Source organism: Macaca mulatta, chromosome 13 (assembly GCF_049350105.2).
Source record: "Macaca mulatta isolate MMU2019108-1 chromosome 13, T2T-MMU8v2.0, whole genome shotgun sequence".
Classification (NCBI taxonomy): domain Eukaryota; kingdom Metazoa; phylum Chordata; class Mammalia; order Primates; family Cercopithecidae; genus Macaca; species Macaca mulatta.
The window spans coordinates 10,980,540-11,006,671 of record NC_133418.1 but is presented as its reverse complement, the minus strand read 5'-3'; the positions used below and the strand labels follow the sequence as shown (position 1 = coordinate 11,006,671).

The 26,132-nt window shown below is 38.9% G+C and overlaps 2 long non-coding RNA genes across 2 annotated transcripts in view; one reads left to right on the top strand and one right to left on the bottom strand.

Moving 5' to 3' along the window:
* LOC144333682 (uncharacterized) overlaps positions 1 to 10,062 on the bottom strand; it is a 268,787-nt gene extending 258,725 nt beyond the window's left edge. The window contains exon 1 of the long non-coding RNA XR_013402611.1: positions 9,999 to 10,062. This is a non-coding gene — a long non-coding RNA (uncharacterized LOC144333682). The remainder of the gene's footprint in view (positions 1 to 9,998) is intronic.
* Positions 8,621 to 24,259, top strand: LOC144333683 (uncharacterized). The gene is made up of 4 exons (XR_013402612.1): positions 8,621 to 8,710; positions 9,566 to 9,769; positions 12,901 to 13,072; positions 24,019 to 24,259. It is a non-coding gene; the product is annotated as an uncharacterized LOC144333683 (long non-coding RNA).
* Positions 24,260 to 26,132: the final 1,873 nt, after the last annotated feature.

Below are 26,132 nucleotides of genomic sequence, written 5' to 3'. Positions count from 1 at the left end.
ACACACACACACACATATTTATACATATGTTTAAATATATATATATTTATTTATGTGTAAATATATATATTTATTTATATGTGTAAATATATATATTTATATATGTGTAAATATATATATTTATATACGTGTAAATATATATATTTATACATGTATTTATACACATACATGTATGTGTATAAATATGTGTGTATGTGTATATATATACACATATGTGTATAAATAATATGTGTGTGTGTGTATGTGTGTATTTTTTGTTGTTGTTGTTGTTCTGTCTCTCTAGAAAACCCTGGCTAATACAAGCACCCTAGCCCACCCTGACTGATTCAGCTGAGAAGTGCCATACACCCTTGAAGTCCAAGAGTCAACACATAAGAAACTGTGTAAGGTTTAATGGCTTTGGTGTTGGCTTTATTCCTCCACTGTAGTGATTGTTCCAAGTGGGAGATTAGCAGTTAGTGCACAGACTCTGTAGCCCTCAAAATACAGTTTCAGAAAGCTCATTTTATAGCTCACATTAATACACCTGCTATGTGTTCCCGGATCCCACTTCATCCTTCCACCCCTGAGACATCAATATTGTGGCAGAGTGTCTAGCCCTACCCTCAAAACAGTACATAAAATTGTTATTCGATCACATCTTTCTACATTAGCAACAAATTAATGATAATGAATTTAACCTTCCATGCTGCCTCCTACCCCTCTGTACTTCATTGTTGAGAAACGGGGAAATGCAAACAGAAGACAAATGTAGGCGGCTGACAATGTGTATGAAGCTGAGCAGGCTGGATTTAAAATCATGGGTTTTAGAAACATGAATGTAAGCTTTTATTTCCATTCTCTATATATAGCTCAATAAAATAGAGGGAAACTGTGTATTCAGGTAAACATTTAGCTTTCTTTTAAGAGCAATATATAAAATATTAATCTACTGCTCCTTTCCTGATTGTCGCCCAGAATTTCCCCAGGTGTTGCTCTTCTTGATGGACCTGCTGGCCTCTGTAGACCCTGGAGAAGCAGCAGGTGGCTTGGCATTGGCTTAGAAAAGAAAATATGCAACACAATATTAAATAGGACTTTTCTGGTAGTCTTGGCAGAGACCCCAAAGGTGAATATAGTATGGAGACAATCACCTCCTGCATTCTCAAAAGAGAAGCCAGACATCTGTATTCATTCTTCTATTCTTGCTGTAATAGGTCACCACCAATTTACCAGTTTAAAGCAACACAAATTTATTATCTCATTTATACCTCCCATCCCAAACTGGGATAGGAAAGTAAATCATTATCTTGTTTTTATCATTTTTTTAATGTATGTACAGTTCACATTTATTTTAGTGTTTAATATTATAAGTGTTTTGGTCTTTATTTAGAAGTTTGGTGATGTTTTTATGACCAAAACCATGCCATAGGAACCTAACTCTTGTTTAGGTTCAATTAGCCTAAAAATTGATATCCTTATAAATACAGAGTTTTGTTTAAAGTCAGTTTCCAAAAATATATGGATGATGTTAAGTGAAGACTTACTGTCCTTGGACTGACAGATAGTGATGACTAAACTGTGTGGGGCCTTGGCAAGGCAGTGAAAAGGTTAATAAAGAAAGTGTCCCAGAGGGAAGGTTTCTGCTGAGTCCTGAAGAATATTGACCAGGAAAATGCATGGGGAACCAAACTGTCATCTATGTTGGGCCAGAGACACTCACTGTCTGAGAGGCTGTATTCACATGGTGAGAGAGAGAGTAGGTGGCAGGGCTCAAATTTCATTGTTTGGACCCTTGACTGAGCTAGAGAAAAATATTCCAATTAGATTGGACTGGGTTATCAAATCCTCACCTTATATAGATTGGCCATATTGAACCCAAAATAACATTATGAAGACATGCAAAAACAACTCTCTACTACACTTGCAATGGCCAAGGTGAGCCTCCGGACATTCCCAGTAAGTAATCCCCGGGGAAGTATTATAGCATATTAGCCCCTCCACAGAGACAAGCTGGTGTTGCTCTGTTGCCTCCTGTGGGGCGGAGTCCCTTCTGGCATATGTGTCCAGCACGTTCTACAGCACTGCTTCCTGACAATATGCTCTGCTGAGTTCTGCACACTTCACTTCAAGTCCACAAAATATGTGGGTGCGTAACAGTTGCTCCCAGGTTCTCCCACAGGAGCTAATGCTTACTAGATATCTAGTCAGTAATTAGCTCTTTTTGCACAAAGAACTAATTACTGACTAAGAACATTCAGCTGCCAAACTGGAGATTTTTTCATTTGAGGCATCCCACCACCAAAGATAATCGTTGACCTCTGCTTTCGCCAGAATCAGATGTCTTGTCTATTGCCTGAAGGGCTATTTGCTAATCGTACAGACACCGGAGGAGAATTATTTGTCTCCCTAGCTTATTTATGTGTTAGGTTAAGATACTGGAATATGGGCCAGGCGCGGTGGCTCAAGCCTGTAATCCCAGCACTTTGGGAGGCCGAGACGGGCGGATCACGAGGTCAGGAGATCGAGACCATCCTGGCTAACACGGTGAAACCCCGTCTCTACTAAAAAAATACAAAAAACTAGCCGGGCGAGGTGGTGGGTGCCTGTAGTCCCAGCTACTCGGGAGGCTGAGGCAGGAGAATGGCATAAATCCGGGAGGCAGAGCTTGCAGTGAGCGGAGATCCGGCCACTGCACTCCAGCCTGGGCGACAGAGCGAGACTCCGTCTCAAAAAAAAAAAAAAGATACTGGATATGCTCTGGACAAAGCTAGATTACTAATTTCTTCTTAGGAAACTGGTAGGTTGTGTTATTAGTTGAAATAAACACCACCTTTTCTGGTGGGAAGGTAATATATCTTCAAACCATTGACATCAGATTTAGCCATATGAATTAGAATGCCTCTCCCTACAAAAGGATTATACATTTTTGATTCAATGACATCAGTCATGGCCATATGACTTCCTTTGGCCAAGAAAATGTCAGAGTAAGTGGCATGTGATACCGTGGAGCAAAAGCTTTAAAATTTCATTTGAGGCTCTTTCACGGTCTCATTATTTTCTGCCATGAAATAGGCAATATTCCAGACAGGAGCTGCTGCTTTATCCTGGGTACAAGAAATGTAGCTGACTTGTACCAGATGAGTAGCACGACCCAAAAACTAACCTAGATTTTTATAAGCCACAAAGACTTGGAGCATGTTTGTTGCTACCACATAACTTAGCCTAAGCTGACTGATGCAGTACTTGAGCCCTGAGGTCAGCTGTCAATCTGATGATGACTAGAGAGCTCGATTCTCAGAATATATATCTCACTGAAGATATGAAACACTGAGTTGATCAAACTTTGTAATATGGCCTACAGGAAAGGAATTTCTGGGATACACCTGCACAATTTGACATTGCTAGTTGATGCTACCATTGAGCCTCAGCCTGTCCCCTGGGCTCTGTGAGGAATCGAATAAAGAAGTTCAATTTCTACAAGTCACGGCAAACCAGGCCCTTCAGTTACTCTATTAGTAAAATGTTGTCATGTTTACATTCAGCCAAATATTAGTCAAAATTCAGACACTATAATTCAGACTTTCCATAATGCACTGGGGCTTCTTCCTAAGTTGGGAATGATGCAAAGAACGAATGCACCCAGCTCTAATAGAACGTGTTCACCAACAATATTTCAAAGATCCTGTTTGCATTATTTTAAGATTATTACCATAAAGATAAAGATTCTCTGTTATATCCATTTATTCCATTTAAATATATGCAGCCTCCTTTTAAAATTTATGGAACCCACTTTTTAGGGATAATTATCTCTAAGGTCAGAATCCACTATTCAGATAGTAGGACTGTTATGTTTAATCCTACCTAACTGAGCAGGTCCTAAGAACACATAATCAATAATACTAAGCTATTAAAACACATCACAAACCAAAAAATATTAAATATGCATCTAATGAAATAATGTTTTTAAAGAATTTAGTTTGGAGAATGTGTCTCTATAATCACACATACATAAAATATTTAAAATTTCTGACATTTAAGTTATAATTGCTTATATAATACCTATTCTATTACAATTTGAAGAATTATAAAAGCCTGGAACATTCCTGTCTGCTTTCTTCTTTGTTTTCACCATAGAAATGTTGTATTATTTTCCTTCAGACTGGGAGCAGAAATTATACAACTTTTTAAATAAACAATGCTATGTGACCACCGAGAAGAATGGATCTCACAGAGTTTGGCTGCAAGAAGTTGACAACAGCTTTATAGACAATCTTATGTCCAATCTTGTAATTGATTCCTTACTTAAAAATTATCAACCCGTTGGCTAGAAAATTTAACTTTTTTATTTTCTTTGTTATTTGTTTCCATTTGAAATGGAAATGAACCATAATTTATTCCTTTATGTATCCAAAGAGCTTCATTAGTATTGATCTGAGATGTCTGGTGAAACAAATCCTCACTGCCGCTTATTACCATGGAGGTGTGATCCTGATCAAGTTTCTTAACCCATTTGGGGTTCTTAGCAGTAGCATGGGCTACAGTAGCTCCCTTATGAAATGGTAGTGACAAGTAAAGAAGTAATCTCACGTAAAGCACAGCTCGGTGCCTCGTGCATTGTACATCAATATTAGCTTTTACTACTATTATTGCAGCTGCTTTTATTGCTGTTGCTATTTTTCTCAGTATTTATTCCTAATAATTATCCCTAAGATGTTTCAAAGAGAAAGTAGACAATGGAAGGCGTGGAGAAGAGATACGCTTTACTCTTAGCCAGGGTGTATCCATTCCTAGGCAACAGCAAAAGCGTCTCTGATTGCCTGCCATGTACTTTCCAGATGTTCTCCTGGTTATTTGTCAATTTCCCTGTGAGGACACTATCCCTGAGGTAAATGAGGAATCTTGCCTACATCGACAAAGATCTTAAATGGGAGAATGCAAGAATTTGACTCTCTACCTTCAAAATCCCAGCCTTTTACCATCACAAAGAGCTTCCAGGCAGACTCTTACTAAAGAACTACAAAAAAGGAGTAGCACAGCCTAGTTTGGGATTTTTAAAACCTTCGGTTTGGGCCGGGCGCGGTGGCTCAAGCCTGTAATCCCAGCACTTTGGGAGGCCGAGACGGGCGGATCACGAGGTCAGGAGATCGAGACCATCCTGGCTAACACCGTGAAACCCCGTCTCTACTAAAAAGTACAAAAAACTAGCCGGGCGAGGTGGCGGGCGCCTGTAGTCCCAGCTACTCCGGAGGCTGAGCCAGGAGAATGGCCTAAACCCGGGAGGCGGAGCTTGCAGTGAGCTGAGATCCGGCCACTGCACTCCAGCCTGGGCAACAGAGCAAGACTCCGTCTCAAAAAAAAAAAAAAAAAAAAAAAAAACCTTCGGTTTGTTGTACAGTCAACATTTTCAGGTTGTAAATTACAAGGAGAGACAAAAAGGAATAACACAGCAGATTTGTATTGCCTGTGTCCTATGAAGTCTTGTAAAATTAAAGAATAATATAAAAAAAAGGAATGTTGTTATAAAAACAGCATGTCCAACATCGATGTTAGTTACTGTGCTAAGTGATAACAACTGAGGAATATCTCTTCAGAATACTGAAACTTTTATTATCACTTCTCAGCCTTCTGGCTATGATCAGGTGTAAAATTATGTTTTAAAATTATTCAAAAATGTCCACTAATATTCAGTCTGTTTAAAGCTTTTCAGTGGAAAATGGAACTCTGAGCTCCCTTGAACTTGAATCCTCTTTGAACACGGCCTGTTGCATGAATGGCTAATTTGTACTAATTATTCTCTTCTAGCCTCTCTGTTAATGTGCAATGTCCTGAAAGAGTAAAATTTTTTAAAATGAATTAATTTACATACAAAAGCAGTGGCCTTGAAATTAAAAAGAATAATGTCAAAAGAACAAGAATACAAATAAACAATGAATTTCAAAGCAGCAACAGACAAACCTGAACAAGAACTTCCATGAGGGAATCATGAACTACGGAATGAAGCCACCTGTCCTTCTTCACTCTCGCGGGCATCTGTGGCTACCCATCTTCAAGACTGCCCACCCACCTGTTGTCCCAAACTGTCCTTTTCTCTCCTTGCGTTGTGTCCTCTAGGCACCAGGAATCTACAAAGCCAGGATCGTCCCAGCACCAGGACCGTCCCAGGACTGTGCACCAAATACCAAAACAGGGCAGCCCTTCTCCAGCCAACTCCTCCCTACCTGGATGCCAGTGAAGTTTAGTCTTGGGTGAATCCACAGTGATCAAAGAAATAGTCCTTCAGGGTTTAACCACTTCTTGTCAAAATTGCCTGATAATATGCACTTCTTTGTTACGTAAAAGGAAAGACCTGCGGCAATGGAAGCTTTTCCTGTCATTGTTACTGCTGTTTTTTGTTTTTTTAAGAGTTTCAAGGGATAAATTTCCCTGACTGGGGAAAGGGTACTTTAGGCAGTGGTTTGTTTATGTCACTTCGGGACATCAGAGTCATAGGCATTCTTTTTTTTTCAACTTTTACTTTAAATTCAGGGAGTACAGGTGCAGATTTGTTACCTGGATGTATTGTGTGATGCTGAGAATTGGGGTGTGGATGATCCCATCACCCAGGTACCGAACATAACACCCAAGAGGCAGTTTCTCAGCCTCTGCCCCCATCTCTAGCATTCTTAACTATGTGCCGAAGCACTGAACCTAACAGCATAGCTGGAGACAGCTCTGTTGCCGAGATCACCTAGACTGGACTAAGCTGATTATTTTTATTTACCCCTTGTGATGGGCTGAATTATGTCCCCCAAAAATCAAACATTGAAGTCCTAACTCTCAGCAACCCAGAATCTGATTGTATTTGTAGGTAGCGACTTTAAAGAGGTAATGAAGTTAAAATGCGATGATAGAATGAGCCCCACTCCAGTGTGATTGGTGTCCTTGTAAGGAGGAGATTAGGACACAGACCCACACAGAGGAAAGACTATGGAAAGACACAGGGAGAAGGCGGCATCTACAAGGATCAAGAAACCAACCCTGCTGACACCATGATCTTGGACTTCTGGCCTCCAAAATTATGAAAAAATAAATTTCTGCTGTCTACACCACCCAGTTGGTGGCACTTTGTTATAGCACCCCCGTCAAACACTTTTCTTTGAGCGATTCCAATAAAAGAATGTTTTCTAAACCCAAATCCCTAAAGCTAATATTTATCGGATGTTTACAGTGTGCTAAGAGACTCACAGCGGTATCTCTGTACCTGGATATCTACATGTGTAAATCAAGAATTAATCATACCAGCATTGTTGTATGCTGTAGTGAGTGAGGACTGCATCAGTCTATTTTAGCTGCTGGGTTCCATCATTAACCTTTAAACTTCACAGCAGCCTTGCAAGGTATTTTTGTCCCCATTTTACAGAAGGCAACAGCAAGGTCCAGGTTCTACTAACAAAAACAGTGGGAAAACTAAAACTCGTGCTTTTCTCCCAGGTATTTAAACACCGTCGCATGTCACTTAACCACAGGAATACATGCTGCAAAATACATTGTGGGGCAATTTTATTGCTGTGCAAACATCATAGAGTGTGCTTACACAGACCTAGATGGTACAGCCCACTACACATTGAGGCTCTACGGTCTGGCCTATTGCTCCTGGGCTAAAAACCTGCACAGCATGCTTCTGTACCGAATACTGTAGGCAACTGTAACACAATAGTAAGCAATGTGTATCTAAACACAGAAAAAATAGCAAAAATATGGTAGAAAAGATTTTTTTCAAATGATCCTCCTGTATAGGGCACTTACCATTCATGGAGCTTGATGGTCTGAAAGTTGCTCTGGGTGAGTCAGTGAGTGAGGACTGAATGCGAAGCCCTAGGACATTACTGTACACTGCTGTAGACTTTAGAAACACTGGATACTTAGGCTACACTAAATTTATTTTAAAATTTCTTTCTTTCATAATAAATTAACCTTAACTTACTATAACTCTTTATAAATTTTTTAATTTTTCACTTTTTGACTCTTGTAATAACATTTAGCTTAAAATGCAAACACATTGTAGATACAGAATATCATTATTCTATAAATAATGATATAGAATATCATTATTCTATAAACTAGTTTCCATTTGTTTTTTACCTTTTATACTTTTTTATTAAAAATTAAGATCCACATACAATGTGCCTAGGCCTACACAGGGTCAGGATCTCGGGATTGTCAATATCACTGTCTTCCACCTCCACATCTTGTTTCACTGGGGCAATATCACGCATGGAGCTGTTGTCTCCATGATAGCGTGTCTCCTTCTGGAATCCTCCTGAAGGCTGTTTTACAGTTAACTTTTTCTTTTTAATCTCTTTAATAAGTTATTAAGACTCCAAAATAACAATTAAAAGTATAATCTAATAAATAAACCAGTAACCTAGTTGTTTCCCATCATTATCAAGTGTTCAGTACAGTACATAATTGCATGTGCTATACTTCTATATAAGGGCAGTGCAGTAGGTACCTACACCAGCATCACCACAATCATGCGAGCAATGCATTATACTGTGACATCCCAATGGCTATGAAGTCACTAGGCAATAGGAAATTTTCAGCTCCAAGATAATTTCACATGACCACCATTGAATGTGCGGTTCCTTGACCAATCTGTCCTGATGCAATGCCTGACTGTATTTCTACAGCTACACTGAAGAAGAGGCACTGAGGACTAGAGGCATCCAGGGGATCACAACTCAAAGAGGTTAGTGACCTGCTGGCTCATATCCCAGCAGGTGGCTGATGGGTGTGAGAAAGAATTGGCTTCCAGGGCCATGTGCTTAACCATGACAACTTACCTCCCCTTTCTTCCTGTTCCTAGAATTGTCACTTCCGGTGAGCCTCAGCTACCAGGAACCATCGCTGAACTAGTGTGGACTTACACAGTGCACAAGAGTGTGTAGCATGACCTGTTTAAAACTTGAGCCTGGATTCCTACTGATCTTAATTCAAGCCATTCCAAATTTTTTAGTAGCATGATTTGTTTTCTGAATGTCTTCCTATTTACTTATTTGTCTACTGAATAAATGAGTTTGGAGTTCTAGGTTCAACTTTATGCATTTCAAAATTTATGTCTGTTGCTAGCTCTGTTCCATTGCCATTTAACACATGCATTTCACGTAATGGAATTAGAAAACGAGACAGTACCTTTTCTCAAGGAAAGCTCCATTGCATCTCTTTTTGCTGTGAGGCTGGAGGAGCCGCCTTCCTGAGAGGCAGAGGAATGCACTGTCTTGTCCTTGACATTCAATTCCTACCCCATTCAGGCACTGAGGCCATCCACAGAACAGACCCAGAGAATATCCAAGCAAGGTGCAGGATGCCAGCTCTGTGTCCACTTGCAGACCCATGTTTGTAGGACTACCCACTTTCATCCGCTCTGACCTCAGAGATTAGCCTAACCAGCCCCTACAAGCTGCAACCCAGTTCCTGCCCTTCCAGCCTGTCTCCTCCATCCTACCAGATGGTTCCTGGTAGCTAAGGCTCACCAGGAGGGGAAGGGAGATATGGAAATATACATCTCTGTGCTGACTCTGTATGCTTTGTTTTTCATTCTTAGGTTTTCCAGAACCAGTTATTTCCAAATTATGTTCATTAGGAAACAGAACTAAAGAATATGCCTCTGATCTACTTATTTATCAGCCTGAATACTGACTTCGGAGACTTTCAAAGCAAAGCAATAGGTGAGGAGTAAAGACAGTGTTTCTGCTGATGCTTCAGGACCTGCTGTGTGGGTAGGGTGGCTCACTAGTCATCCTGAAAGGTAAGCTCTGACATGGAGACGTTCAAGCACGAGCAGCCTGGGTCCTCTGGAACAGCAGTTCCCAACCTTTTTGGCACCAGGGACTGGTTTTGTGGAAGACAATATGTTTCCACAGACAAAAGAGTGGGAGATGATTTGGGGAGGATTCAAGAACATAACATTTATTGTGCACTATCTATTTCTATTATAATTACATTGTAATATATAATGAAATAATGATACAACTCACGATAATGTAGAATCAAAGGGAGTCCTGAGCTCGTTTTCCTCCAACTAGATGGTCCCATCTGCAGGTGGCAGGAGACAGTGACAGAGCATCAGGTGTTAGATTCTCATAAGGAGCTCACAACCTAGATCCTTCACATGCACAGTTCATAACAGGGTTTATGCCTCCGTGAGACTCTGATGCCACCACTGATCTGACAGGAGGCAGAACTCAGGGGGTAATGTGAGCAATGGGGAGTGGCTGTAAATACAAATGAAGCTTCACTGGCTCACCAGCCATTCACCTCCCACTGTGTGGCCCAGTTCCTAATAGGCCACCAATCAATACCGATCTGTGGCCCAGGGATTGTGGACCCCTGCTCTGGAGCATTCAATTGGCATTGGTGTCAACCATTCACCTCAAACTTGCTTCATTTAAGACGCAAATAACATAAGTGACAAAGCCGGTTTTTAATCTGCTGGGATCACTGCTCTAAAGATGAAGTGAATGAGAATCACAATAAGAAGTAGAGAAGTGTTTGCATGTTAAATTAAAGATGACTTTTTTCCTGGATTTTCCTCATCTAATTAAAACACAAGTAAAGTTGGGTTATGAAGCTTTTAACTATTAAACTATTTGGCCAGTATAAGGATTAGCCAGAAAGGGACCAAATAATTTTTTTTTTTTAGGTTTTTGAAGTGATCTTATCACCATGAGAAAAAAATCCTCACTCTTGAGATAAATGTTATAATTGTACTTGTGATAAAAATCATTCCTGGTTTGTTCTAATCTCAATACAATCTTGGCTGTGTATTTAGTATTTTAAAAGGTTTTCTACAAGACTTTTTACAACAATAAAATATTAATTTTTCTCTTCAACATTATTCCAATCAGCTTGGTTAATGTGATGAGAAGTGCATCGCAGGGTAACGAGTGCTGTGTTATTAGCCACCAAATGCTCCACACGATGCTGCAGTCTTTCAGAAGCAAAGGGCACATTGAAATAAAATCACACTAAAAGTGTTCTTCTAGGTTTATATCCTATAATAGCAATCACCGCCTCAGTGCAGGCGTTTCTTAGGAAGGACTGACTGGCTGAGGTTAACTGCCCAGAGTACAGTTGAAGGCCACCAATTCCTCCCAGCTACTCATTAATCCCCAGGAAATCTCCTGAATCCTGGCAGTTATTGTTCAATCCTTTATAGATGATTTTCTGAGTATTTTGAGTGCTTGTTCTCCCCAGGAACACCTACAGCTGGCCAGATCGTGTGTGTATAGAGAAGAAAACTCTTTTTCTTAAAAGTGGATTGAATTTCAACCTCCCTATAAAGACCCCTTATGGGCCAATGACTCAGAAAAAGCCACTTTAATTGCGTTTTGGCTTCTCTCCTTTTCTAAGGGAGCAAGAGACTAGAGAAGCCAGGGAAAGTCAGGGAGGGACGACAGAGGAGCCCAGTCACTCAAATTCTTTCTGGTTCCTAGCAATCACCCAGTCGAAGGTGGGGCTGCTGGTGAGGACAACAGGACCCGCCAGAACAGGTGCACCTGGGAGGAGGGTTCAGAGCCAAGACACCAAACGCCCTCCCTCAGGACAGCCGGGGTGGCCAACTGGACCCCAGACTCAACTCGGCAAATGGGGGCAACTCCAACGATCTACTTCCGCCACACTGAGAAATTTCTAGCCACAAAGCCCCACGCATGCAGTTTTAATATTATAAAAATGTGAAGACAAATTAGTCAAGTCAGGGCACTAAATAAAATTAAAAATTCTTGTCCTCTATTCAGAAAGGATTTTGTATTTTTATCTCAGCATTTAGTGTTTTCTAATTCAGGTTTCTGATATTTAAAAGCTATGTAAATAAGAGAGGTTACTCTAAACTACAAATTAATTATCATTGTCCAATGTTAACTAAACTTGCTAGGAAAATATCATTATCTTGTGTGTCTGTGTGTGTGTGTGTGTGTGTGAGAGAGAAGAGAGAGAGAGAGTCTTCTGAAGTCAAAATGACCCTTTATGTTTTATATGTTAATATCCTTTATTCCAAAATCAGTTTTCTACCACTTATTTGTATCTCATAAGAGAAATAATTCTTCAGTAAAAATACAGATTTATCAACTATATAGTTGAAAATTAGTATATCCCTATTCTGACTGAAGACTGTTAGATTCTGTTCCTAAGTCACTTAATATTAAAGACAAAAGACTGGATACATAGAAAAGACACATATTTTGTTTATAAATTAAAAAGAAAAAATGTGAGGACCCTGTCTCAAAGCAGCATCAGCAAGTCTTCTGAAGTCATGATCAGGAAAATCTTCAGTGTCTTCTTTTGAACAAGACAATGGAAGAAAACTTGTTCTCAAAATCAAATCCATTCCCAATAGCCCTATATCCATAGACTCATTCTCTTACTTCTTGCAGTGGGTTTCCCAATGTAGATTTATGAAACATTGTCTTAAATTAGTCCAATAAAATTCAACAAGCTGTGATGGGGCAGCTGGCGGGAAAGTCTGGCTCTGTAGTTCCATGAGGAGTTTAAGGTGCATTGTGATGTGGCAAACACAAAGGGAATAATGAGAGTTGCTTTTTAAACAGGGTGGAGTTTGGGGAAATTTCTTTTCATTGTTTCCTCATTTCACAATGTCTGCACAAGCAAAATTACAGTATTTCATTATTTCTACATCTTAGACGTTCACAGAAATACACAGCAATTCAGCCAAACAAAAATAGTGTTGGGTCCAGTCTTTATGTGCTTTGGTATTGGCATGGCTTTAATCACAAAATGATTCCAACAGAGCCCTGAGCCAAAAATGTGGGTTGGAGGAAGTGTTCTTACACCATCGGCCTTTATGACCTCTAATTCAGAGGGAAGCAAACCGTTTAGCTCAATTGAACTTCCTTTCCCTAAAATGACTCCAAATTCCAGAGCGTAAGAAGGAGAAATACTGTCTGCGGCTGACTTCGGCCTTACACACGATCACCCTCTCCCTGAAGGCTGTCGGATGACTTGCTAAATGCAGCAAATCCTGTTGAAACCTGCAAAGTTGTTATAAAAACAGATGGACCAGGACTTCCGCTACAACTATTTGGATGGGCAGGTATATAGTTAATTATTATGTTTTTGCTCACCCTTTCAGAATTCATAAACTCTGTTTCAAGGTCAGGGCATGGGTTTGCTGTACTTTTAACAGGTCATTTATTCTGAAAATGTTTTGGGGCTGGGTTTTGTTTTTTTGGTTTCTTTGTTTTTGTTTTTTTAATAGCTATGTATCTCTATGGGGAAAACCAACAGCCCAGTTTGAAGGAGATGACATGTGACCAAATGTTGTTTTTCTTAAAATTTTTATTTTTTACCCTGTTTTTCTTAAAAAGCTGTATGTTTCAAATTATTGGTATATGTCAAACACTCTGCTAAGAACTTTATGTATGTCATCTTTTTAAATCTTTACAGTAATTTCATGAAGCAGATATGTCATTACCATTCTCATTTTATACACTGGAAGTCAGAAAACTTTTAAACCTTTGCTGAATTTCTTTCTCTTACTTATTGCAAAATTTTGCAACTGAAATATGTTTTTGTGAGGATCGACTCAGCAAACAAAATGAGATTTGTATTTCCCTCCCTACAGTCATATTCACTCAAAGGACTTTTTTAAGCACTGTATCAGATATTCATTACCTTGTCATTTTCTGTAGTTTTCTTAATTTCATGAAACAAGAAACCACATCTCAAAGACCAAATTACAAACCTCAGGTAACCAACAGTACCCCATTTTCACATAAGCAAACTCCTCTAAACCACCAGAGCTTTGTAATGACAGGTTGAAATTGTGATGCTTTTCCTTTTTACACTAGTGTAGAACTAACTAGAAAACTTTTAACTAGAAAATAATCAACATAGAAATGTTATAGAATAAATAAATTCAATCTCTGTGGTCCCCTTGGAATGTTGAAGTCTTTACATCTTTTTAAATAAAGATTTTTTTCTCTTCTCTTCCCAAGGTCTCCTCAAAAAAATGGTACCAATGTCATTACATTCCTACTTTTGCCCTACACACAGACACACACATACACACAACAGTCTCATTCTTAGAGGAAGAAATAATGAACAGGGTATTTGAATAAGCAGCTAATTAACTGCATTCAGCCTACACTACTATCAGCTTTCTATTCAGCTTAATGTATATTACCTATGTAATCAAGAACTACACCTTGGGCTATCAACACCTCAGCCCAAATAATCACAGCAGCTCCTGGCTAAAAAAAAAAAAAAAAAAAAAAAAAAGAATATGCAAGCAAAGTAAATCTATATTCTTATGAATTTATGTATGGCTCAAAGTTCTTAGATATTCTTTCTGTGAATTTCTGATTCTGTCATCATTGTTAAAAATTAGTGAAATATTCATGAACAGTTTTTTATGTCAGTTTACACTATTAACACAAACATTTACTTAATAAACCTTTTATATAAGTATAAAAGAGTCTTCATCATAAATTATAACAAGTAGCACATGTGGCAGAATCACAGGAAACATGTTATCTCCTGAAAGGGTATCTTTTAAAAAGTTCAAATACAGCATAACTATTAAAATGGCTGTTTCAACCATCTGAATGTTTTCACAGGAGAAACCTGTAAATCTGCATTTGTTTTACAAATATATTTCACATTGATTATCAGATCATTATCAGTCTGGAAGGAATTGTTGTTTTTCCAAATTTCAATAAATAGGAAATGATCCTCGAGGAATAAATACATAATAAAATACAAAGTGGAATTGCCTTGTTTTCCAGCCGCAAAATCGCTCATCTGTGACCCTGGTTTATATCACCACAATTCTGAAGGGGAGAATTAGGTTATGAATGGATGTGGCTGAGAAACAGAGGTTGAAGAGAAAGGATATGACACTTCTCAATCAAGACCAGGGTGTTATGAAAATGCATAATGCAGTGTGAGGTCCTTCCTAATAAACCAGTGACCAGTACAACTAAAATACATCCACCAAGGCCCGTGGTTGGAGGCCAGGCAAAAGAGACATGGAGAAATTATCTTCTTAGATAAACATCACATTGCAGATTATATTTATGTGTTTTTACTAGAGTTGACAATAGACTAAGGTGTATGCACATTATAAACACTCAGGATACGCAGTGATTTTAATGTGATAATCTGTGCTCCAGGGAAATAGAACAGTTACGTGAAGGTAAAAATCAGGAAAGTGTATTGATATTGAAAAAGTTTAAAACTTTACCAACTTTTATTTTATTCTAGTGTAGTATTAAGATTTTAATTTAAAAATAATGTAATGATCAATGTAGAGATGCTATAATATAACAAAATCAACCCTTTTGGTTTCAAAGTGATTCGATATCTCTGTTAGCCACACAGCGTTTGAAAAGTGGAAAGATTTATTGCTTTGGGACAAACATAATAGACTGTAAACCAAGCTACCATAACAACTATAAAAGCTTATCTTGCGATTCTCTACCTTTAGGCTCACCTCTGCCCAAGGAAGACCTGAAAACCTTTCTATTCAATCAATAGACTATGTTTTGAAACATTTATCACACCTTGTGATAAGGTAGCTTAACTATTGCAGTGAAGTGCCTACACACTTGGTTTGTCTTACCTTGTAGTAATAAGAACAAAGGAAATTTTGATTCACTTGGGTGGGATGAAATGTATCCATATCACAGCAATATTAGGACCTTTTAATCATCTTTCCATAAGAAAAGATGAAAAGGCCTTAGTTATGGGAGATTAAATGCTCATTCAGTAATTGCAATGGACAGTATGCTTTCAGAGTGGGAGAATTAAATTAAAAGAAAGACAACTCTGGAAAATGTAGTAGTGGTAGAATTAGAGAATGTTTCATCAGATCCTGATGTCTCTACAGTAATGAATCTGCCAAAAGATAATAATATTTTAGTGAAAGGTGTGATTGGATAAGTCACATTATTTATTAACTGTTACCCTAAAATATCACTTTTGTCTTATTATTAAGAATGGTTAGAGGGCAGCAGGGATGCCTGACACAAGGCATTAAGAATGGATTGTGTCTATCAGAAATCCTGGAAGACGTGATCCGCCACACTCTACGTGTGGTGATGGAACTTGCTAATACCTGACGGCCGGGCATTCTCTGCCCACGACTAGAAAGGTCTCAGTCAAGTCCCCAAGATCAGCCAGTTGTCACCTGATCTTTTTCAATGGCCTAAATAAGAAGTGGTCTTTAATTTCTAAATTTGCTTTTTGAAGAATTTCAAATAGATACAGGTGTTTAAGACGACGGCTAGAAACCAGGGAAGATGAAGGTTATGACTGATAGAAAAGTGTCTGCAAGCTATCTCCAGAGGTTACTGGCATTCTTCTGCCTTTATTAGGAAATAATTATTTCCCTGTTTTCATGAGCAGTTTAATTTAACTACTCATATTCATTCCCAAGGAGTGTATGTAATATGGATTATGATGTGAAAACAGATGCCACCAAAGAACAAAATAATATACACTGCTTCAAGCAAAGCAGGCATGAAGGCTAAGGAAGCAACTGGCAATCCAGGGTCTTAGGTTTCTGAGAGCTTGGAATTAATGCCCTGAATGGTGATATTAATCATAAGTCTAAAACAGTTTTGACAAATTGATAGGCATTTAGTTGGTCACCATTAAAAAAAAAAAAAAAAAAAAAAAAAAAGCTGGAGGAGAAGTAAGGAAAAATCCAAGATGGAAATAGGGTGGTAAGGCCAGGCACGGTGGCTCACACCTGTAATCCCAGCACTTTGGGAGGCCAAGGCGGGCAGATCACTGTCGGCAGAAGTTTGAGACCAGCCTGATCAACGTGGTGAAACACTGTCTCTACTAAAAATACAAAAATTAGCCAGGCGTAGTGGTGGGTGCCTGTAATCCCAGTCACTCAAGAGGCTGAGGCAGGAGAATCGCTTGAAACCGGGAGGCGGAGGTTGCAGTGAGCCGAGATCATGCCACTGTACTGCACTGCAGCCTGAGTGACAGAGTGAAACTCCATCAAAAAAAAAAGAAAGAAGGAAGGAAGGAAGGGAGGGATTGAGGGAGGGAGGGAGGGAGGGAGGAAGGGAGAGCGGGAGGGAGGGAGGGAAAGGGAAGGGAAGGAGGGAGGGAGGAAGAAAGGTAGAAGAAGGAAAAGAAAAGAAAAGGAGAAGAGAAGAAACGAAAAGAAAAGAAGGAAGGAAGGAAGGAAGGAGAAGGAAGAAGGAAGAAGGAGAAAATAGGAAAGAAGAAAGAAGGAAGAAGGAAGAAAGAAAGAAAAACAAAAAGCTAACCAGCCCAGGATATCCTTTCATGAAACACTGGGTAGACATTACACCCATAGCAGACTTGCTAAGTGCGACGCCTCTTTCTCTAAGTCTCAAGCAGGGTTAATGTTAGCAGGAGAGAGACAGGTCCTTATGTACTGGGAAAATGATCTAAATTCTCGGTACATTTCTGTTTAAACTCCTTGTGGATTATAGAAACTTAAAAGTGAAAAGAAACCTCAGGGATAGCAAGAAAGAAACCCCCCTCCTAAGGTGAGCCCACACAGAGGCAGGAACAGAGCTACGCTTGCTCCAGCTGTGCTAGCACACTGCTAGGACTGCTGAGACACTGCACAACGTCCACAACACCACCCTGGTCGGTATTCCTGAAATTGTTGGCATCAGAGTCTTGTCACTTTTCTTCCAAAGACTTTGAAATGTGGCTCTAGCCCTCTTGAGTCACTAGTGCATATTTATTAATAGCATCTCATTATTCTGGTTTTATTTTTCTTCTTACTGATCACAATTTTACAATCTGGCCCATAGTTTTGCCTACTAAATCCCTGCACATGCAAAGTGCCAAATATTATTAAATGAAACTTTTTATTTAATTACACTATATTTACAAAATCCCACCAAAAGTCCACAATAGTGAAAAATTCAGTAAGTTAACTGGTTATTTCATGTAAAACAAACCCTCAAAAGTTAGTCTTCTTCCCCTAACAGCCATGCAATGAGTTGGCTTTTTGTTGAGTTGCCTGACTTTGTTGTTTTCGAACACATTCTGTGTCCAGATCAGGTATTTCCAATATTTTCTACGTAAAATTCCAATTTAATGATTATCCATGTCTCACATTCTTTCAAAAAGTTGGTCTACCAAACTGCCTTTATGAGGAAATAATTATTTCCCTGATCTTTGTGTTTTAAAAGGGCAGCAATTGAAATTGCTACAAAACAGTTAATAGCAACGGGAATCAGAATGAAAGCAGCTTCTCCAACACTGAGCACAAGGTCAGCTGTCTACTTTCTAGGTCCTAGTGCAAAATGACAATGGGAAGCCTTGTTTGAAACAGCAATAATAAAAAAGCTTTTTTTTTCTTCTACCTTTCTTTTGAGCTATCATGGTATTTTTAAATTGTTATTTAATATGGTATTGCTGGCACAGTGGTAATTGCCAGGTAAGTGTGGACAACTCTCTGTGAGGTGCATGCACCTGCTCTGGCCCCTCCCCTTGCCGTTTCCAGACCTGTGGGTGAAGTGAGAAGTCAGCAGCCTAGAACTCGTTCTGGGGAGCAGGAGGCTGGAGGCAGCAAGAGGCAGTCACCAGCACACACTTGAGTACCACTTGATTTTATTTACAAAACATAAATTCAAAGACAAAATTATAAGAAATTCAAAGTAGTGATCGTAGCACATTCAACCCCTTCTCACCCTAGGTGACCACACGGTCCACATACCCTATCTTAAATCCTAAGTGTTAGTTTGACTTATGTAATGACTTATGATATGACTGCCATTGACGTTAGCCTGACAGTGTATTTTTTAAATTAATGTATAACATTATTAAATAGACTTTTGAAATATTGAAAGTTATTAGTTAATATTTGAATACCTTCAGGGAACCCAAAGTCCTGAAGACCTAGGTAGAGAAAATAAAATTATCATTCCAAATATTACCACTAACTCCCAATATCTATTAGGTCATATTGTGGGTGTCAGGTAATTGCTTTCCTTGCCCCTTTAGTAGGTACCTCTATTTGACATTTCCTCATTCTTCTAGAGCAGCATCATTCAACAAGATTGTCACTGGTCGAATGAGGTTATTTTGCTCCCTTGAAAGGTGGCTACTCTGAATTGAGATGTGCTAAAAAGTAGAGGGTACATACTGATTCATAAAAAGGAATATAAAATATTATATATATATACACACACACACATATATATATATATATAGAGAGAGAGAGAGAGAGAGAGTGTGTCTTGCTGGGTCGCACAGGCTGGAGTCCAGTGGCATAATCTCAGCTCACTGTAGTCTCTGTGTCCTGGGTTCAAGTGAGTCTCATGCCTCAGCCTCCCAAGCAGCTGGGATTACAGGCACACACCACCACGCCAGGCTACTTTTTTTGTATTTTTAGTAGAGATGGGGTTTTGCTATGTTGGCCAGGCTGGTCTCAAACCCCTGACCTCAAATAATCTGCCCATCTCAGCCTCCCAAAGAGCTGAGATTACAGGCAGGAGTCACCACTCCCAGCCTCATATATAATTTTTAAAATATCGATTACATGTTGAAATGATCATATTTGGGATACAGGTTAAATAATGTATATTATTGCAGTTAGTTCCAGCTCTTTCTTTTCATTTTTGAAAATGGTTACTTGAAAATTTTAAATTACATATGTGACCCAAATCTGTGGCTCACATGATATCTTATTTATTTATTATAGAACCGTCACCTTCTGCTGTTATTATCTCAAATACACATCCCCAAGAATAGCATAATCTATCCTTGTCCACGGTGTCCTTGTGCCGTCTTTTGATTGTCTAGGATTTTGCTCTGGTTCTTGAAGGACTAAGTAAATGCACCTCAAAAACGATAGAACGAAAATTGGACTGGAATCAAGGGATCTGGAGTATGGTTCTTACTATTTCACTGAGATGACTTGAGTTCCTTTTCTGTAAATAAAAAAATGAAATTGAACCAGATTATCACTTGGGTCCCTTCCAGCCCTAACTTGAGTATTTTTCCCTGCATGTGGAAAAGCACACTTTTGTAATCAGTAAAGTCATGTTGAACTTTTACAACAAGAACTTCCACCAACACCCAACTCCCCAAAACTGACTCAGAGCTTTAAGAACTATGAATTAGCATGTACATTAATACCACTCCTCAGATTAGCTACTAATTAGAAAGGAGGTAATGCATCTTTACAATGGAGAGATCTGTCAATCACCCTCTGGACAAGAAAGAAGTCAAACTGGGTGAGCATCCTGCCAATCAGGAGTCAACCTGGCATCACGTGCCTCCCAATGGGGAGACGAGAACACCTCCCAAAAGAACAGCAGTAGTGCTTTCCTCAGAAAGGTTTGTCCTGCATCTAATAAGGAGGAATGTGTCACATTCAGAATGTGGCACATCCTGCAGGACATATCAAAGCCTTCCATATCTTGAAGAGCACGGAGTGGGTTTAGGGGTATGTTTGAGATTGGGAAAGAGCACAAAAATTCAGCAGTCAAATGTAATGAATGAGTCTCAATTAGCTCCTGAATCAAAAAGCAACTCAAATAAAAAAGTTATAAAGGCACTTGATCAGACTTAAAAAAGGAGGAAATCCTGCCACTTGCAGCAACACAGATGAACCTGGAGGACACTATGCTAAGCAAAACAAGTCACTTCCAAAAGGACAAATACCACAGGATCCCGCTTAGGTGAGGAATTTAAAGTAGTCCAATTCATAGTAGCAGACAGTAGGAGGGTGGTTGCCAGGGCTTAGTGGGGAGAAGGGGATGGGGTGGTTTTGGTCAAAGGGTACAAAGTTTTAGTAATTCAAGATGAATAGGTCCTAGAGATCTACTTTACAGCATAGTACTTACAGAAAAAAAAAAAAGTTTACTAGGAATGTAGATCTGATGTTGTGTTCTTATCACCAAATCCTATCAATAATAATAAATTAAAAGGCCACGAAGGATCTTGTGGAAGGGATAGATATGTTTTGGTACAGTTAGTAGTAATCGTTTCACAGATGTCTGCTTGTCTCCAAACTCACCAAGTTGTTTATATTAAATATGCAGGCATTTTTTGTATGTCAATTGGACCTCGATAAGTGGTTTCAAAAAAGATATTTGAGAACAACTGAGAAATCTGAGTGTGGATTGTGTGTTAGATCTCATTTTTACATCAGCGACTTTCCTGAGTGTAGCCATGGTGAAGTGGTTATACAGGCTAATTCTGGTAACAGTGGGGTGATTTGTCATGGTATCTGTGAACTACTTATGAACAGTTTGACAAAAGAGGAGATAGAGTGTGAGAAAGGAATAGATATGACCACAGGCTAAGAGTTGGTGAATCTGAATCTAACTGGGGGACATAAAGATGTTCATTGTATTATCCTTTCAACTTTTCTGTGAGTTGGAATATTTTCAAAATTAAAAAAAATTAAACTAATAAATAATTTCTTCAAGAACATAATAAAACTTGCATAGAATTAATATGCCTTGTGTTTGCCATTGTATAACATTTTGTCATTATGGAATTATTATTTTTATAAAACAGACTGTCATTAATTACATTGTATTTGCTCTTCTCAGTTTTCACTTCAGTCCGACAATGTCTACCCTGGCCGGCACACGTACGAGCCCACTAGGGATTGCTAATGCATCATGAAACACAATCATTCGGACCAAAGTGGATGTTTCTTAAACTTACACTTATTTTAAAGATAGAACATTCTTCTTGGGCACATTTTGCCAAATGTTTGTTTTCAGGAATTTTTCAAATATTTATTTTAGAGGTCAATTTGCCATGGGTGATTTTTTTTTCTATTTACTATCTATCTTCCTATTCCTTTCCCTACTTTTTTTAAAGTTATCTTTCAAAGGAATTTTTTAATCAGCTATATTTGTATTACTCCAAATATGTAATGTAGCTATTCTTTCCCTGTCTTATTGTTTATTTCACAGATAATGAAGTTCAATTGGATATAAATCAAGTCACACGAGCTAAAACTTGCCATGTCATTAGTATCATGCTCTATACAGGTTATTTGACGGGGTGTGAGTAAACATGCTACAAGGTCCCTGTCATTCACAGGGTGAATGGGATTGACACCTGAAACACAGTTAGAAGTTATAGATTGGTAATCAATATGTAAAATATGCAGGCGTATTTTTGCTCAATTGGTAATCAATATGTAAAATATGCAGGCATATTTTTGCTTGAAATTCTTCTCTTAGAATCAATTCCCAACTTCTTCCCCTGGCAGCAGGTCACTCAACCACTGACTGCAGTCTCCCTCTCCAGCGTTACTCCCTCTTCCTCACTTCATTTAAAACATCCTCCTCTCTGATCAGTCTTTGGAACTTCCTGCTCTGCGGGGCATGCACTCTTTTCTCTCCACCAGACGCTGGTCTCACTGTCCTCTCCTGCCATATCTCATCCTAAGAGATCCAGTTCAAATGACATGTCCTTCTTTACTTTCTTCTTTTGGAAGCAGCCTGTGATTAGTCCCACTTTTTCTTTCAGACCACCTAGTTTCATGTTTCATTTTCTTATATCAGCCACTCCATTCTGGTTTGTTTTTCCTATGTTCTCATCTAAATAAAGGCAGAGACCACAACTTACTCATCTTTCCTAAAACTGCACCATACTTTACACATAGTAGTTATTCATTAACTATTTGTATTTAAATGTATAAAAGATGCTTACAGCTTAATTAACTCCCCTCAAAAAAAATTTTAAGCGTTTAAAAAAATACATAAACCCATGACTTCAAGAAGTTCCGTCAATCATAGTGCTAGTTTATCAGATTAGGAAGTCTAAACATTTGGGCGTCTGAGTTGGTCCCTAGGAATGCCTAGAAACCAAAACTCTGTAGGGCCCTATCACATGACCACTCTGATCCACCCCGGGTTCCTCCCCCGGCTACAAAACATGAACCTCCAATACTGCATCGTCTCAGTTCTCTGAAAGCAGACACCAAGATGGTACAAGACATGCAAGAGATTTCTTAGGAAAAAAAGCCTAGGAGGGGAATGAGGAGGGAAGGAACCAGACAAGGCTGAGAGGACTCACAGACCACAATGAAGCTGTGACAAAGGGAAGGAAGTCGTGATGAGACCAGAGTCACAAAGAACACCGCAGAAGGTTTTCTTCACGTAACAAAATCATTTAAACCAAGGGTGTCCAATCTCTTGGCTTCCCTGGGCCGCACTGGAAGAAGAATAATTGTTTGGAACCACACATAAAATACACTAACAATAGCTGATGAACAAAAAAATGTAAAAACAACTCATAGTGTTTTAAGGAAGTTTATGAATTTGTGTTGGGCCGCATTCAAAGCTGTCCTGGGCCACATGCGGCCCCATGTCGTGGGTTGGACAAACTTGATTTAAACATTTAAACTTTTCTCAAATTGGACCAAGTAAATAATTGCATGAGAAAGACAAAATATTTTTACATAACATATTAAATCAAGCCCGTGTATAACTGTGTAAGAGCATGTGATGGATAATTTTAAGTGGCAACCTGGTTAAGGTATGGTGCCCAGCTATTTGGTAAAACGCCAGTCTAGATGTGGCTCTGAAGTTGGTTTGTGTGTGTGTGGTCTTTATTTAGGTTAACATTCAAATCAGTAGACTCTGAGTAAAACAGTTCACCCTCCATAATATGGCTGAGCCTCATCCAATCAGCTGAATAAGAAAAAGCACTGAAGTCCCCTGAGAAAGAGGGAATACATCCTATCTTATGGATTTTGTCTCTCTGGAGAACCCAGACTAATATAGTGAAGGAGTGGGTTTTATCAGAAAATGAGCCTGGTACCAAAAATACTTCTCTTCCAAAATTGGTGTGCTGGTCTTTAAATAATCCTTATATCTTTTTTTAAGTATATGTTTACATTTGTTTACTTTTATGTTACATGAGACGCACTTCACAAGCAATTCATACAAAGTTCTGGGAGGCGGCTACTTATTCTAAGCGTGCCTGGGATTTGTTCGCTGTCACAGAGTGAGCACTTCGAGTGAATAAAGCTTACTAATTATCACATATCTTGCTACTTTACAGTTAAACTGTTTAGCCGTTTCTACAGTATAACTGTAACCCAGTTACAGGAAGATGTTTGTGTACTCTCCAGTGACTCTAACAGGAGGCTGCCTATGCAAGTACAAAATGGGTGGAATGATGTTCTTTAGCTGATAGCAGAAATGGACAGTCAGCCTTCACCAACACACCCCACCTTGTGTCTCATACACAGAAAGTTTTAAAGATTTCCAGGAAACATATTTTACCAACTTCCTTAGTAACTAATTCCAGAAGAAATGAAGAAATCCACCTGTAAGCTAGAAGTGATGTTCGCTTGATGGCACAGAATATTCAAGTGAGTTTCTAACTCAGTTAACAATATGATAAAACTAAATATATGCACATGCAAAGTTATTAAAGATTTGTTTATGTGAGACTGATATTTGCCATGAAAATTCCTACAATTAAAATTTGATTAAAAATATAGAAATATTTTCCCCCTTTCAAAATCAGTTTCAAGAAACCCTTGATAGAATCAGCTCATTAATTCTTGGCCCCTTTAACTAATACCACATTTGAAGCCACGTGTTATAAATCAGTTTCAGTTGAGATATTAAAATCAGATTATAAGAGAAAAGCCTTGTAAATATTTGCCTCCAAATGAGTTTAAGAATAAATATATATTCAGTAATTCATCCATATTTAGCAGATATTAATAAGACAAAGCATAGCTTTAAGTTCACTTATCATTTAATACAAAGAAGGGACTAGAAAACTGTGCCTGATTAGCTTGTTTATTCTTGGGCTTGGTAATACCTTATTAAAATTTGAACTTCAAAATTGATATAATCAGTCAAATGTCAGCAGAAATATTTATTCTGTAAATGAAGCTTTAGTTAATAGAACTTCAATTTCAAGTACTTTATATTTTCTTCTCCTCCATAAGAAAAAAGGAAAGAAAGGATACAGGAAACTTTGATAGAAGTAACACAGAGGTTTGAATTTTCCTTCTAGGTCTGTGCCAACACTAGAGGTCAGCAACCTTCCAGAAATGACGTGTCAAGTCTCCACTTAATGTAATTTACTTTTATTTTATTTTATTATTTTTTTTACATTGGAAGAACTGTAGAATTTTAGGTCAAAAAAACAGTCTAACCAATGATCTAATTTGCTGTCTTTTTAGAGGTTAAGTTCTGCAGACGTGTCAGGACTTGGCTAGTCTCACAGTTATGCTGAGATAGAACTAAACTCAAGCTCTCATGAGCTGTGCAGGGTTAGGAACCTCCATGGCCCTTGAGAGGGACAGAAATTAGGTGTTATTAATGGTGGATAATTGTGTGGACTGATGGTGTCAGAAGAGACAGGGGAAGGAAGAAGAGTGGTTGGGAGCTTTGACAAATCTTGGCTCCTGGAGAAGACAAGGGATGAAAAAGGCATAAAATGTACCAACAGCTGAAAGGTGCCAACTTCAAAGTTGCCACCACCTCTTCTTTCTGGACCTCTTCTCCACATGGATCCCAGGACTTGGACCCTTGCTTCATTTCTTTTCAAACCCCAAAGAAAATTCCTGCAGAGAAAACTGCTCTAATTTCTAATTAACCTGGAACTATACTAAGTTCACGGCCCTCAAAACCAACCTTGGCCTCAACGCCATCGCTTGCCAGCCCTGAGCCACACTGTGTGTGGCAGGTTTCATGGGGATCATGAGACCCCACTCCCTCCATTGTGGTGCAGCCTCTCAGAAATGATCATCAACAAGGGGAAATGAGGAGGAATGGCTAAGCTTGGGCTTTGGGAAGCCAAAGTCTTTCTGAATCTCTGTCCAGCCAGAAGCTAGGTAATTTTAGGCAACTTAGTAAGCTTCTCTAAACCTCAGTTTTCTCATCTTTACAATGGGAATTGTAATTATACTGGTCTCATGAGTTTTTATAGGCATTAAATAAGATGTGTGTGGCTGGGTGCGGTGGCTCAAGCCTGTAATCCCAGCACTTCGGGAGGCCAACGCTGGTGGATCGCCTGAGGTCAGGAGTTCGAGACCAGCCTGGCCAACATGGTGAAACCTTGACTCTACTAAAAATACGAAAATTAGCCAGGCGTGGTGGTGGGTGCCTGTAATCCCAGCTGCTTGGGAGGCTGAGGCAGGAGAATTACTTGAA